This window comes from Suricata suricatta, chromosome 8 (assembly GCF_006229205.1).
Source record: "Suricata suricatta isolate VVHF042 chromosome 8, meerkat_22Aug2017_6uvM2_HiC, whole genome shotgun sequence".
Lineage (NCBI taxonomy): Eukaryota > Metazoa > Chordata > Mammalia > Carnivora > Herpestidae > Suricata > Suricata suricatta.
This window is the reverse complement of record NC_043707.1, coordinates 95,185,097-95,200,628: the sequence shown is the minus strand read 5'-3', so window position 1 is coordinate 95,200,628 and position 15,532 is coordinate 95,185,097.

Below are 15,532 nucleotides of genomic sequence, written 5' to 3'. Positions count from 1 at the left end.
CCACTGTCCTAGTTCACATGCTCACCACATCTCACAGGCAGTGTTGGGTCAGCTTTCTCCTTGGCATCTGTCTCAAGTCTCTCCTTCTCTGTCCTCTGTCCATCCTGCATGGACTTTTGTCATCAATAGATATTTTAGACATCAATATCACTCCCCTGCTCAAAATCCTTCCAGGCTTCCCTTTTTAATTAGATAAAGTCTCCTTAGCTTGATAACACTCCCATTCCTGCTCTTAAACCCACATCACACCTCACCCCTTCACACACCTTCCATTTCAGAAGAGTAAATGAGTCACTATTCCCCAAGAGCACCTGCTTAATTCTTGCCCCTGTCGCTTTGCTCATGCTAGTTTCTCCACCTGGGTTCCCCTTTGCCCTCATCTCTGAGTGCTAATATATCATCTGTCCTCCATGTCCCTGGTCAAATCTCCTTTTCTCTGTGAATAATGTTCAACCTTCCTTGCTCCAACTGGAAGGAACCTACAAAGCTTCCAAAGCAGTTTTGACTAAAGGGTCTACCTCTGTCAGCCTCCACACTAGAGGCTGGCTGACTAGAGGACTCAACAACAGAAAGAGGAAGGGGCAGAAGACAGAGTGTCTCTCTCTGGAGCTAACAATTATGACTAGTCACTGTTAAACTCCATCCAGGGTTCCCCAGTGCCCTTTGGTCACAGGCCCACCATATGAACATCCAAGCACCCTCATAATCTGGCCTTTACTGTCTCTTTATTCCTGTGAAGATGTCCCAGGCCAGGCAAACTAAATGACATATCCCAACATTGTCCACTGCTAAGACTTTGATCACTGTAGCCTCCATATATAATCTTCTCATCCCCCATGAGGAGCATCCCTGTTTCTCACGACTACATTCCAGTTCACTCCTCCATGTGTTCTTCCTGATCCTGTCAGTCAGATATCATCTCTTTCTCCTTTGAACTACCTGCTATCTCATAGAGCATTCCTCATGCTCCCACCTCCACTGCACAGATCTGAGTTTTTATACTTGCTAGACAGTAAGAGTACAGAACTTCAGAGCTATAATGACTTGTCATTGGACAAGAGAGTAAACTTGCTAAGCCTCAGTTTCTCTGCCTGTAAAATGTGAATCCTAACACATACCTCACAGAGTAGTGAGGAGATTATTTTGAAGTTTAAATAAGGTAAACTGGTGCTAGAAGCAAAGTGAGCATCACTTGCCTGTAGAAAGGCAGCAGAGCACAGAGCCTGGCACAAAGGAGGTGTTCACTGGGGCTGGTGCACTGCTCAGCTTTGACTTTGAGGGTCCTCAAGGGAGCCACCCTCTCTGAGGTCAGCTGGGAATCACTGTTTGTGACCATACGAGCTGAGTGGTTTCGCTATGGCCTTGTCGACACCTGAACAAGATGAGCTTGGCTGGGTAATGGAGGGGAGACCAGAGAGGCAGAGAGACAACATCACTGCATGGCTATAGAACTGAGTGACCTCAGGCAAGTGGTGTCTCAGCTGGCCCATCTGGGCCTTGTGACAGACTGGCAGCCTGGACAGCCTGGGCTTCCTTGTCACCAGGAACTCCTCGTCAATTTATAAAGCTCGTCTGCAGAAAAAGCTTTAATGGGAAATCTCAAAAGATCTCAAAAGATGTGAGTAAGCTGCCCCCTAGTACTCTCTGCTGGTCAGCTCGGAAACCTCAGTTCTGTGAGTCCCATTCTGTGAGGGATATGAATAAATGCAAGGTTTCAGAAGAGGGGGCGAATCTGTGAGGAGAATAACAACTCACCCTTCTGGAAAAATTTGCTAAGCTAGGTATCATGTCTGAAAAAAGGAGGTTTAGAGAGCATGGCTTCTGGTATCTCATATTCACTGGGCCGTCAAGGGGAGATAACTGAGTGAAGTGGACCAGATGCAAAAGACAGCAGGGAGTGGTGAGAAAATACTCAGGCAGCTGAGTATAATTGACTATTGTGTTTAGGGATGTGGGTCCAGACCCTCCCGCTTTGTTAGAGAAAATTTAAATCTAGATTTTTCTTTAAAAAATTTTTTTTAAACATTTATTCTTGAGAGACGAGAGACAGAGCGTGAGCAGGGGAGGGTCAGAGAGAAAGGGAGACATAGAATCCAAAGCAGGCTTCAGGCTCCGAGCAGTCAGCCCAGAGCCCGATGTGGGGCTCAAACTCATGAACCGCGAGATCATCATCTGAGCCAAAGTCAACTGCTTAACTGACAGAGCCATCCAGGTGCCCCTAAATCTAGATTTTTCTTGTCAGTCCCACAGTTTTTAGTTTTGGCAACTTATACAAAATTTTCGCAGCTCTGCACCCACCAATGTTAGGCAGCCAAACACTACATATCTCTGGAAAACGAGAAGTCCCTGAGCTGACAGTTTGCAATCTTTGGATGAGATGACCTCTAGGGTTGCTTCTAGATTGTATTCTGTGGTTATAAAATGGTCCATACGTTTGGGGTAGTTTGACTCAAATGGTGGATGTTGACACTATGTGCCTTAGGAAAACATACTTTGTTCTGTCTCTTTACTGCCCACCATTTTTGCTCCCATCCACCAAAGTATACATGTTGAGAGCCCATGGGGACTGGAATCAGACCAATCTAAGTTCAAATCTTATCTCTGCTATTTTGTAGTTCTGTGTCTTCAGGCAAGAGATTTAACTTCTGACCTCAGATTCTCTAGCTTGAAATGGCAGCTGAATTTATGGAGTTTACAAGGGTTTTGTTTGTTAACTACTTGAGTCTTCTAAACAGTCCTATAAGGTAGGCAACATTACCATTACCTCCCTTTCACAGATGAGAGGCCTGAGGCAGAAGAAAATTAAGGTTTCACAGCTAGTAAATAAGAAGCTGAGATGTAAACACGGACATTCGATCTTTAGGGTCTTTGCTTTCAACCCTTTTATTGGACTGGCTGGAATCTGAGGAATGGGGATGGTAGTAGGAGTGACCGCCAGGATTTTCATGAGAATAAAAATGAAGATGTCAGATGATCAGCCCAGTGCCTGCATATACTAACAATGCAATAAAAGGTGCTTATAATTATGGTTATTAACAATTCCAGTGTTCATCCTGTCTCTTGTGCTCTTTGTCGCCGTCTGTCTCTCCCTCTCTCTCCTTTATTCTGATTATTATAGTTGGCATTATTTCAACACCCAGCTCCAGACAAACACCTTTTTATTTACCTCCAAACCATGACTTTTTCTAATTCACCTTTCCATTCCCTGAAAACTCCCCCTAGTTCCTCCCCAACTTACATTTTTTAATCCTACAGATTAGTGATCAGATAAATCTATCATTAGGTAATGTTTTAATAACAAGTTTCCCATCAGATAGTGGATATTACGTATTAAATAGCCATGCTCCGTGGTAAATATTACCCTAAAAAGGGAATTCATGACTCAGGACTAACTGAACAGCCAACTGGGAAGCCAAGGAGTTCTCACTTATGTAAATTATTATTGTTTGATTGATTTAACCCACCCACTGCCTGAGAGTCCTTTGAGTCATGCTGTAGATATGTAGTGTGCAAACTGTCAAGGGTTGATTGGCGGGGATGAAGTAAGGGTTGCTTCATATGCTATATTTGTAATACCTACTTACAAGGGAAAAATCTCTTCTGTTTGATGCAATTATCTATAATCAGGAATTTTCTGGCAACACACACATACACAAACACACACACACTGACAGTTCTGCATCTCACCTGCCCCAACAGGCCAGGAAAAGTGCTCCCCCATTCCTTTCATTCACCCCAGGAGGGAGCTGTATGGAATGTGCTCAGACTTGGCAATTACTCCCACCTTGTCTGAAACCCAGCACTTGCTATGTGACTTCAGACAGGTAACACACTCTCTGAGCCTCAGTCTCCTCCCTCTTGGACAAATGCTGAGGATTAAATCAAAGTGACTGGCACATAGTAAAGTGCTCAAAATAAGGCACTGCTGAGGGGACATAAAAGAACTTGAGACTTTGGGAAAGTCAAGTATGGAACCACAGTGGGTACGTTTTTGAGGTTGTGACTGGGGTGGTTACAAGGCTCCATGCACATTTTAGAATCACTCATACTCTGTTTGCTTTATATCGAGGACACAGTGCCTCCTCTACACCACAAGGCTAACCTTCAGGCTACCTGTCCCAGAGCACTTGCTGCATGTCAGGGACGGGGCAGATAGGTGCAGGGTCACTTAGAGATGAATGTCCATATTACCCTTGCCACCGTGGAGCTCACAAGTCACCAGGATTCTCTAAGTCAGGTGTAGTCTCCAGACCCTTGTCCCAGGGTCACCTGGATTCCTGGATCTCCACCCCAGACTAACTGAGTTGCAATGTTTGAAGGAGGAGCCTCGAGTCTGGAATTTTCACAAGTTCCTCTGATTAATATTATGTATACCTTGCACCAGTTAGCAGCATCTAAGATTTACTGTACACTGACTATTCATTCTTCATCCAACGTATATTTGTGGGGGGAATTTCTGTGCCAGTCACCAGGCTAAGTGCACTATGTGCTCTGTTTCATTGAATTCTCTCAATAGATCTATACAGCAGGTGCTGTTGAAGTTTTTTCTAGCCAGAGAGCTAAGGAAAGGACACACTGAACATGACTGGATATGTTATGTATCATACCAAAGTTATATAAAATGTGCTCTGGGAATCCCAAAAAGGGAGAAGCCACATCTAATTAAGAGATGTAATTTAAGGAAGGCTCTGAAAAGGGCCAGATCAAATGTCATTCCAGGACAGTTTTGTATCCCTTCGGGGATGGTTAAGTCACTAACTCAGAAAGGAGCCAATTGCTCACAGGCTCCCTAGTTAACAAAGGTGTGAGAATATAGATGAGCTACTCCACAGGGAGATTTTTTTTAAAATTTTTAATGTTTATTTATTTTTGAGAGAGACAGAGACAGAGTGTGAACAGGGGAAGGGCAGAAAGAGGTGGAAACACAGAATTCGAAGCAGGCTGTGAGATTTCAGCACAGAACCCAACATGGAGCTCAAACTCATGAACCATAGGCTCATGACCTGGACCGAAGTCGGACACTTAACTGACTGAGCCATCCATGCACCCCTCCACAGAGAGATTTATATGTCAATACACACTTTGTGCATTTCTCAGAAACAATTGATGAGCTTAATAAGTATACCCCTATGCACCAAGAAGGAAGTAGCAACTTTTTCTATTTGATTACAAAGGAATGGGAGGTGTTTTAAAACAAATTGTCATATTGACTAATTTAAGTCCATGACATTCATGTTCTCTAAATAAAATGCAGTCAGCCTGGTATTTGTTGTTACAGAGCTATGAACATGATGCCCACCAAGTAGACTGCAGTATGCCCAGTGCCTATCACGGTGCTGAGCATGTAGTAGACACTCAGCAAATACTTGTTGAGTGAGTATAACATCGAAGTCAGGCATCAGTGCTTTGAAGTTGCACCTCCTGGCCCTCACACTGCAACTATGAGAACTTGGCCTCTCTATCCTCATTTGCAAGATGAGGGTGATCATAGCACTTTTTTCCTAAGATTATGTTGAGGATTGAAGGCCATAATAGATACATAAGGTGGCATTAACACAGAAGCATTAAATAAATGTTAGTTGCCATTATTATCCATGGAGTTATCAGGGAACATCTTTCTGGTTAGTAAAAACTAGCACCTCAAATATATTCAGTGAGATTGAAAAATTTGCAATAGGAAAGTACAAATATAGCACTTATATATAAAAACGAGAAGGAAGTTTACTATATGCAGTGATCTCTGGACCATGAGAAACACCATAATTTTTATGAGCAGAGGAGCAATGTTCCCCTGAGAGATTTGTGGCCAAAGATGAGTTTAATGCATCTGTATGTCAGTCTCTACATTTGATTCCGGAAGGAATCAAAGCAATTTGGCAGGGTCTGGGAGTGGGAGACAGAATCATGCTGTAATCAATTATTGAAATGACAAACAGAGGGGCTTTGAGAACTTTATTTACATCAAACCACATGTTTAGTGATGATTCTTGATCTTTGTCTGCTTGTGAATAGGAGGCCCCCACAATGACATTTAGCTCTTGGCATACTTCTAGAATTTGGAGAGAACATCTGTGAACCTCAGGGAAAGTTCTGTCATTTGCTATCTCAAGGTTTTCCCTTAAGCACTTCTGAGGCTCTAGACAAAGCCCATGCCCAGACCATTTTTCCAGAATTTGGTCTCTCAACTTCAATCAGATCTTGCCAATCTAAAGATCCTAAAAGGTAACTCATGTTTCCAGAGCTTGCCATAAAATGTCCTGGGGGTACAGGCAAGCCCACAATAATCTGTGGGCAAGAGCAGTGATGATTGTTTGAGGTGACTGTGCTTCCAGAAATGACAGACATCCTTCATGTTATGGATTTTTAAGATGTTTCCCAGGCTACTAGCTGTAAATATAATCTGGAACCTAAGGGAAGCCCCGTGATACAACACTTTTGTGGTTCCACCCTCACTGCAGTATAGTTAGGCTTATGGTCCAAAGGTGGGCTGTGAAGAGGGAGAATGAAAGAAAAATCAGTCCTATGTATAAACTTTAGATGTCAACTAATGAAATCAAGAGTGAGAGACCTCTGGCTGAAAGGACATTTCAGAGTATAACAGGAGGATTTATTAATCACAAATTGATGAGAATTGTTTTGTTTTAAACTGCCTAAATTTAGAAATCAAGGCAGGGAAATTTGGTGAGATGGTATGTTAGTTGAAATACAGATTCGAAAGTTCCAGGCCAAGACATTCTTGTTCAGGAGCTCTGATGTGAGCATAATTGTTCGCATTTATTTTTATCATAATCCCAGATGAAAACACTAATCCAGAAAAAATCTTGTTTTCAGGAAACGAGTCCTCCTTTGCTTGAGAAATTACCTTAACTGGCTTTTGGGACTCTGCAAATATAGATCAGGGCTCATCTTGATGAAAGAGATCAAAAAAAGGATGAGATTTACGCGTTTTCTATTTCACAACATAATAGGAATTGAGGGTTTTCCCACTGTGACCCCTTGTCAGAGTCTTTAGCACTTGAATTAGGGAGAGAGGGGAACGTGACCATGACCATCCACATGGAAGCAGGCTGCAGCCAAGAGTGAGGAGACAGTGAGTCACTGCCTTCAAGGAGTGGATGATATACACCACCGACATGCTGTTTGACATTTAGCTTTTTTGTTCTCTTGTGACATGACTTCCTACTTCATCACTAAACCTTAGTAAAATGCTCAGTACAAAGTGGCTCTCTGCTGGTGGTGCATTGGGGAATGAAAGAGAGAAAAGCATGGCGAGATTTTCCAGTGGAACATACTAGAGAGCACTGGAACAGCCATGAGGAGCCATCATGGGAGAGTGAGAAGTGAGTGGGGAATTCCAGTGGAGGAGGAGTTCATAGAACAAAGAAGCAGAGATTCATAGGGCACGCTCCAGAAATCTGAGTGATCCTCTCTTTGCAACACTTGGGAAGGCTACTGGAAGCCGAAGGTTTATGGAAAATTATTTACCTACAATAAAATAATTTTGTTGTATATGTACAGTTTAACCACCTTTGAAAAATGTATACACCAATGTAGTCACCACCACCACAATCAAGATACCCACCACCATCACCTGAAAAATGTTTTCTGCCTTTCTGTCAGTCAACCCCCAAACACCCCAGGTCACAAGAAATTGTCAATCAACTTTTTGTCACTCTAGATTAGGCTTGTCTCTTGTAAAGATTTATTTTAAAGATTTGATTTTTAAGCAATCTCTACACCCAATGTGGGGCTTGAACTCACAACCCCGAGATCAAGAGTTGCTTCCTCCTTTGACTGAGCCAGCCAGGAGTCCCTCCTCTAGAGTTTTATAGAAATAGTGCACATACATTTTTTTAAAAAGTCTATTCATTTAATTTGAGAGAGAGAGAGAGAGAAGGAGAGACAGAGAGTGCGGAAGATAAGAAAGAGAAGGAGAGAGTGAGAAAATCCCAAGCAGGATCCACTTTCTCAGCACAGCCTGACTTAAGGCCTGAACCAGAAGATCATGGCCTGAGCAGAAATCAAGAGATGGATGCTTACTGACTGAGCCACCTGGGTGTTCCCATACACTTTTTAAATAATGGTATTTTAGGTTTCTTCATGTGGTTGCATTTTTTAGTAGGTAGATTAGTTGGTGATTTGTTGAGTAGTATTTCACTGTATGGATTCACCTGTTGGTGATCATTTGGGTTGTTTCCAATTTGAGGATAGTATCAACAAAGCTGTTATGAATACTATGTAAACATGTAAAACATGTAAATCAACAAAGCTGTTACGAATACTTGTGTAAATTATGTAAATAATTTTGTGGTGGAATCGCTGTGATGTAGGGTGGATATATGGGTTTGTGTCTAACCATATAAGAAAGAGCCTAAGCCTACTTCTCAGAGTGATTATACTGTTTTTGTTAGTACCAGCAACGTCTGAGCATTTTAGTTCCTCCACATCCTTGTCAATATTTGATAATCCCAGTCTAAATTTAGCCATTTTAACAAATATGCCCTGGTGTCTCATTGTGACTTTAATATGCATTTCCCTAAAGACTAATAACATTGAGTATCTTCTCACATGCTTGTTGGCCACTCCTATATCTTCTTTTGGAAAGTATTTATTCTAGATTTTTGCTCTCTTAAAAAAATTTTTGTCTTCTTATGTTTTAAGAGTTCTTTATATACTCTGGATATTGTTCCTTTGTCATATTTATCTATGACAAATATTCTTATCAATCTGTAGAGTGCCTTACTATCCTTTTGATGGCATATTTGAAAGAGGCATTTTAAATTTTGATAGTCTAAATTACATAATTGTTTTCATCCTGCTTTTGTCCTCTTGAAGAAATATTTCCAACATAAGGTTGCAAAGATTTTACTGGAAATTTGTAGTTTTAGCTTTTATATTTAGACTTAAAATCTATCTTAAAGAAGGTGTTTTTTTTTTTTCTATTGTGATTTATGTTAGTTAAGGGTCTTGTTCCTGATCCTAGGATGAAAGCACTCAGTCATTCACCTTTACATATATTAGCTGCAAATTTTTCATAGATGCTCTTTATCAAGTGGTTAAAGAAGTTTCTTTCTATTCTTTGGTTGAAAGATTTTGAGCTTTTTAAAAATGAATGGATATAAATTTTGTCAAATGCTTTTTCTGCTGAATTGTCCTCTTTATTCCATTAATATATTACATTACATTAATGACTCTTAAGTGTTAAACCAACCTTGTATTCCTGGAATAAATCCCACTTAGATGTGGTATATTACCCTTTTTTACATATATTCCTGGACTTTATTTGCTACATTTTAAAAGGATTTTTACATCTTTCCCCATGAAAGTTTTTATTCTTCCTATGAAGTCTTTCTTTTTGATAGCTAGACAAGACTAGCTTTATAAAGTAAGTTATGAAATGTTTCCTCCTCTGTTTTCTGAAACTGTTTATGTAAGATTGGTACTATTTCCCCCTTAAATTTACCTTGGAAATCTTTATTTTTATTTATAGGAAAGCTTTTAAGATTTTTGTCATCATCACTTTATTTTTAAAAATTGGTTATAATGTGCCCTGGTGGAATGAACTTTGTTATCCTGATTGAGGTTCATTGAGCTTATATTTTTCATCAACCTGGGAATTGTTAGCCATTATATTTTCAACTCTGTTTCTGTTTCTCCTTACCCAAGGCTCTCCTTCTGGAATTGTTTGTCAGATCATTTAAAATCATCCTACAGGTCACCAAGACAGTGTTAATTATGCTTTTCAATCATTTTCTTGTATACAATTCATTTTTGATAGCTTCTGTTACTATGATTTCAAGTTACTTATATTTTCTTCTGCAATATCTACTATATCCTTCATCTTTCCAGAGGAATTTTCATTAGCATATATTATATATTTTAAATCTCTAGAAGTTTTATTTAGCCTTTCTTGTATATTCCATTTCTCTCCTCACTGCATTCATGTTTACTTTTGAATAATTCAGTGTAACTTAATAGCTGCTTAAAACCCTTTTCTGCTATACTATCATCTTTATTATTTATGGGTCTGTTTCTATTGACCGACCTTTTGTTCTTCAAGTATAGAACACATTTGCTTACTTCTTGATATGTCTAGTAATTTTTTTTTACTAAAAAACACTGAATATTGTTTTATGTTCAGTGTCTGGATTTTGTTGTTACCCTATAAAGAGTGCTCAGATTTGTTCTGGCAAGTGGATAAGTTACTTGCTGATTAGCTTGATCTTTTTCCAGACTTGTTTTTAAGACTTTGTAGGGCAAGTATAAAGAAACTTTTATTCTAGGGATAGTTTAACCCCACTACTAACACATGACACTTCTGTGGCCACTGAATGTCCCTGGGAATCTGCAAGGACCTTCCATTCTTGGTGGATAAAGTCTCCCAATTTTGTGATCTCTGAATTTCTTGGTCTACAGTTCCCTAGTCACCCACTGTCTGGTTTCATGGAGTTTTCACCTAGGCCTACATGATCTGATATTTAGCAAAGACTCTGAAGTGTTTTGCTATGTTGCTCTTCTCTGAAACTATGCTCCACAATTTTGAGTCACCTCAACCTCCCAGATCTCTCCTCTATATCTTCCCAACTTAGATTGCTGTATTCTGCTTAGGATCCTCTTCTTGCAATAAGATCCAGAATGTGATTCCAGGCAAAGGCCAAGTGTTTACCTCACTTAATGCCCCTTTTCTTGGTAATCACAATACCATAGAATCTGTTGTTTGATATCTGCAAACAGTTTCATATAATTTTTCGCAGTTTCCTTATTTCTTTATAATGGGAGAATATGTCAGAATCCTGTCATTCTATCCTGGCCTGATATGGAAGTTCAACTATTGTGATTTATTTGTACATTAGAGAGAAGAGTAAACCTCAAGGCCGGAAGCAGGAATATTCATATTACAATAAAGAAAACAACATGGTATAAAGAGTAAAATGTGAAAGGCATCCCAGTCTGCATTAAGTGAAGTGTGGTGTCTAAGACAAGGAAGGTGACAATGCCTTTAACCTCATTCTACATACTGCTGGTCTTGTTCATTCCTTTATTTCATAGGCATGTTTTGAGCACCATCTTTATCATCTTTTATGCCAGGCACTGAAGACTGAAGTTATCATGTTAAATGAGATATAAACATTTTTTTAAAGAAATTCTTAAACCAGAGAGAAATAGACAACTAACATGGAAACAATAATAGATCATGATATGTGATACAATAGAGACAAGCCCAGGGCTTATGAGAACGCAAAGGAGCGATGCCTATTCTAACCTGAGTGAAGATGAGGGTGTTGAGATAAAATGTCTGTAGGAGATAATAGCTTATGAGTGGATTTCTGATGGATGAGTAAGAATGCATCTGAGGAAGGAAATTGGAGTGGTTGGGGGAAATAATACACATGGAAAACCCTATTTAATTTATTTGGGAAATTACACATATTCAGAGTGGCTGAAGTGGCCACTAGGAAGAAGAGGAGTGGGGTGAGAGGAGGCTAGAAAGAGATGTAGGAGCTGAGTAATACAAGGTCTTGTTAAACATTTTAATTTAATTTTAGAACTGGAGAATGACTGAATTGTTTATTCAGGTGACTAAGATGGTCTGTGTTTTAGAAAGATGCCATTGGCTGCAGTTTGGAAAATGGGACCGTATGGGGGAAATAATGATCCATCAGGAAGATGTAGCCTTAATACAAGCCAAAGATAATTTGAGCTTAAGCTGTTATTGGAAATGGGAACTGAAATGAGTAGACGAATAAAAAATAGTTAGAAGGCATAATCAGCTGAGCCCAAAGACTGCTTGGATATGGGGATAAAATAGAGGGAGGAGCCATAAATAGCATCTGGAGTTTGACTTGGGTGACTCAAGTATTCTCTTAAGGGGTAGCAGATTTCTTAATTTCTGTCTGGGTTAACTATTGTCTTGCAATATATGTGATTCCAGCCTCCTGGTTGCCTGGGCCTATGCACTTCCTCCAGGTGTTTGAAATTATTTTTGTCTGCTAAGTTAGCTTCCTATCTCTTGTCTCTTCCAACAGTCAGAGTCTGCGTGAGTCAATAGTCATGGCTGCTCTACTGATTCTACCTGGATTACCAGATATGGTATCTTCTTAAATCGGTCTTGCTCCTATGTCTTCCCTGGACCTTGTACCTCCAGCTTGACAGTTCTGCCATATTTCTTTCTATGACTCATGGAAAATTGTAACACAGCTGACCAAATAGTACTTGAAGATCATCACTGGAAAGGACTTAGGACATCACGTGGCACAACACACCAATATTGCAGTTGAAAAACTGAAAACAGAGTTTTCATCTATACATTCACTAAACATATGTTGATTTTCCTACCCTTTATAGGTGGCTATTAATAATTATAATTCACCCATAAATAGATGTGTATCTGTAGATTTTTATAGCTTTATTTTAACTTTGTAAAAGGTAAAAAAAAAGATGGTGACTACCTTGCCTTATAGATATTAGGAGGAAGGAATGGAAAGTTCAACCCATAAAAATTGGATTGGATATAAGAGTTGATCAAAAAGGACTGATGGGACTATGGCAAAGACTATTATTTATCCCATTATATGGTTTCTCCTATCCTTTTTTGGTAATAGATTCAATTTTTAGGTACCTGGCCGATAATAAAAACCTTATAATTATGTAGGTGTGTCAAAATCCCAACAGAAAAGAGATAACACACTCAAAATGGGATAAGCCAAGGAAGATTTATTTATAAAGGGGCGATTTACTAAAATGGAGTGTAGAGGAATTGTAACTACAAGGCAGTAATCTAGAGCTCATAGCAGCTAGGCTGTTACCTCCCTTAGAACCTGATGGAATGAGGGAAGAGAATAGCTACTAAGGCATAGAAAAAGAGTCAAGTTGATTCAATCACTTTGCAAGGGCCAGTCATCTTTATTTGAGGGATAGAGTCAGCCGAGTGCAACCTTGAAGGGAAGGGTCCAGAGAAATAAACACTCTCATCTCATTCTTCTCTTTTTCTGATTTCCTTCAAGAGCCTCTGTTTTCTGAGCTAGAACCATAAAAGCCAGAGGTTATACTCTCCTACTTGTGTGGTCTACACAGGCCAGCCTCCCCAGGCAGAGACCAGATGAAAAGAGGTGGCAGTGAGTATGGACAGGCAAATGGAAGATAGTCAGCATATTGAAGTTAGGTAACTAAATTTCAGCTAGTGGAATAAGAGCAGAAATAGTGTGTTCAGCTTTCAGGATACACCTTTCAAGGGAGGGGCATGTCTTCCTCCTTCCTATAGGATGGATTGGTGAAATGATGCCTGTCCTTGAGAGAGAAGTTACATCCCCAGATTGATGATAGAGGGAATCTGGATTCCCATGGATCAAACAGCTAGTTCTGGTTGCCTACATTCACTTGAGAGACAAAGAAACTTGTGTCCTTTTAAAGCCACTACTATGGATTTTCTGCCATTGGCAGCTAATGCAAACCTTAACCAATTCAGAGACCAAACAGGAAATTCTTTTGTAATTCAGACTGTATTGGTTCTTTTTTTTTTTTTTTATAACTTGTAAGCATTTGAAATGGACTCTGTCTAGCTGAAGCAAAGGGGAAATTTATTGGAAGGTGTCTCAGAGAATCAAACAAAATGCTGAACTACCAAGATAGGAGAACCCAAGGCAGTTCTGGTATCTCAGAACTCTTTATGGCCTTTCATCCTCGAGAATTGCCACACATGTGACTCTCCCCCAACAGTTCCGAATATCTTCAGAAATTCATTCCAAAATTTTATATCTCTTCCAGAAAGAATCTGATTGGACTAGTTTGGGTCAGGTTCTCAGGTCTTTGTTGAAGGTGGTTAGGAAGAGCCACAATACAGTTAGGTGTGGTCTAAAATGACAAAGGGACCATTAGCAAACTTTACACCAATCCATAAAGCATTCATGTAGTATAGTGTGTCTCCCTAATAAAATTATAAGTTATTTGAGGGTGGGTTTCATACTTATTCTGGAAACAACATAAGCAATAATGTCTGGTCCACAGTAGATACTGAATAAAGGCTCATTTCCTTTTATTCCCCACCTCATTACAGATGTTTTGAACTTCATTACAGAGGCAGGGACAAGCAACAACTCAAAGCCACAATTTTGTGAAAATTCAAAGTTTAATCTGCACCAAAATTCTCAATACCTACCATGTGCCAGGAACTATGTTAAATACAAGTGGCAGAAAAATATGATTAAGTGCTTTTAAGATTTCACAGTCTGGCAAGGAAGAGAAGCATGTGGACAAATCATAATAATAATGAGCAGTAAGTTGTGTACCATTGCAGAAGTAAGCATCAAATCCCTTAAGAGAGAACAAAGAGCAACTGAGAGAGTTGACAGAGGTGATGTTAGAGGTTGCTGTATGAGGAGAGTAGGAATGCTACAGACATAAAGTGGAGAGAAAAAATTCTAAGCAAAAGGAAGAACATGTTCAAAACTCATGAAACATGAAAATGCTCAGCTGCATTCAGAAAAAAGCCAAGATCTTCATGTGACTAGACTTCTAGGCACAGACTGGAGACTTATTTATTACTTCAGCCATAATTTATTGAGTGCCACTCTGTACAGGGTTACTAGGAAGTCAAAGATAAATGAGATGCAATCTTCACCTTCAGTGGGAGAGAGGCAAACTCAGTGACTATAATCAGATAAGTGCTACAGCAGAGAGGAAGCAAAACCCTACGGTTTTATTGTAGCAACGGATGGGGCATTATCAAGGGACTCAGGAAGAGAAACCCAGAGCTATATGTGGGAGTTAGGACCTTGAATGCCACGCTAAAGTTGCTTGGGTTTCTTTATCTTTTAGGTCAAGAGACCCTCTACACTTTTCCATACATATTTGTTAAAGTAAAACGATTACAATATGTTGAGATTGCTTTTAAAACTTTCTAACTCAAGAAAAATAAATCCAATTTACTTTATACTTGTGTGTCAGGGAATTTGCTAGGGATTTTCATATATGTTATCTCATTTGAACTATTAGTCTGCAGGTGGAGAGGGCTGTGTACCAACTTTGGAGGTAAGCAAGACATAGAATAGAGAAAGGAACACTGTAGTGTGAAGCAGGATGGGTGAGCAGGTTAATGCTATTTTATGTTGGGGACAGGGGATTGAATTCTTCCTCCACTTCAGAGAAAGGTCCCATTTGATTTTTAATCAAAATGCCTATGATTCCTTAGATATGTATGATAACTCTTGGCCTAGATTACTCCATCAGGAATATGGACAGCTGCAAACTGCTGAAGTTAGCAAGGGTTTATTTGTCTCAAGCAATGAGAGAACCAGGAAAAAGCAATCCAACAATACAATTGGAGGTGCAAGTTCCTCTTCAATCTTCACTTCTTCCTTGGAATGAAGTTCCATTCCAAGAAGAAAGAAGCAGAGAAGAAAGGCTTTTGCTAAAAAAGGTTTAACTTTCTAATTTGGGACCAGATTCCCTTTCTAGAAACTTCTGCTTACATTTCATTGGCCAGAACTGTGTCACATGGCCACTCCCAGGTACAAGGGAAGCTGGGAAATGGAAC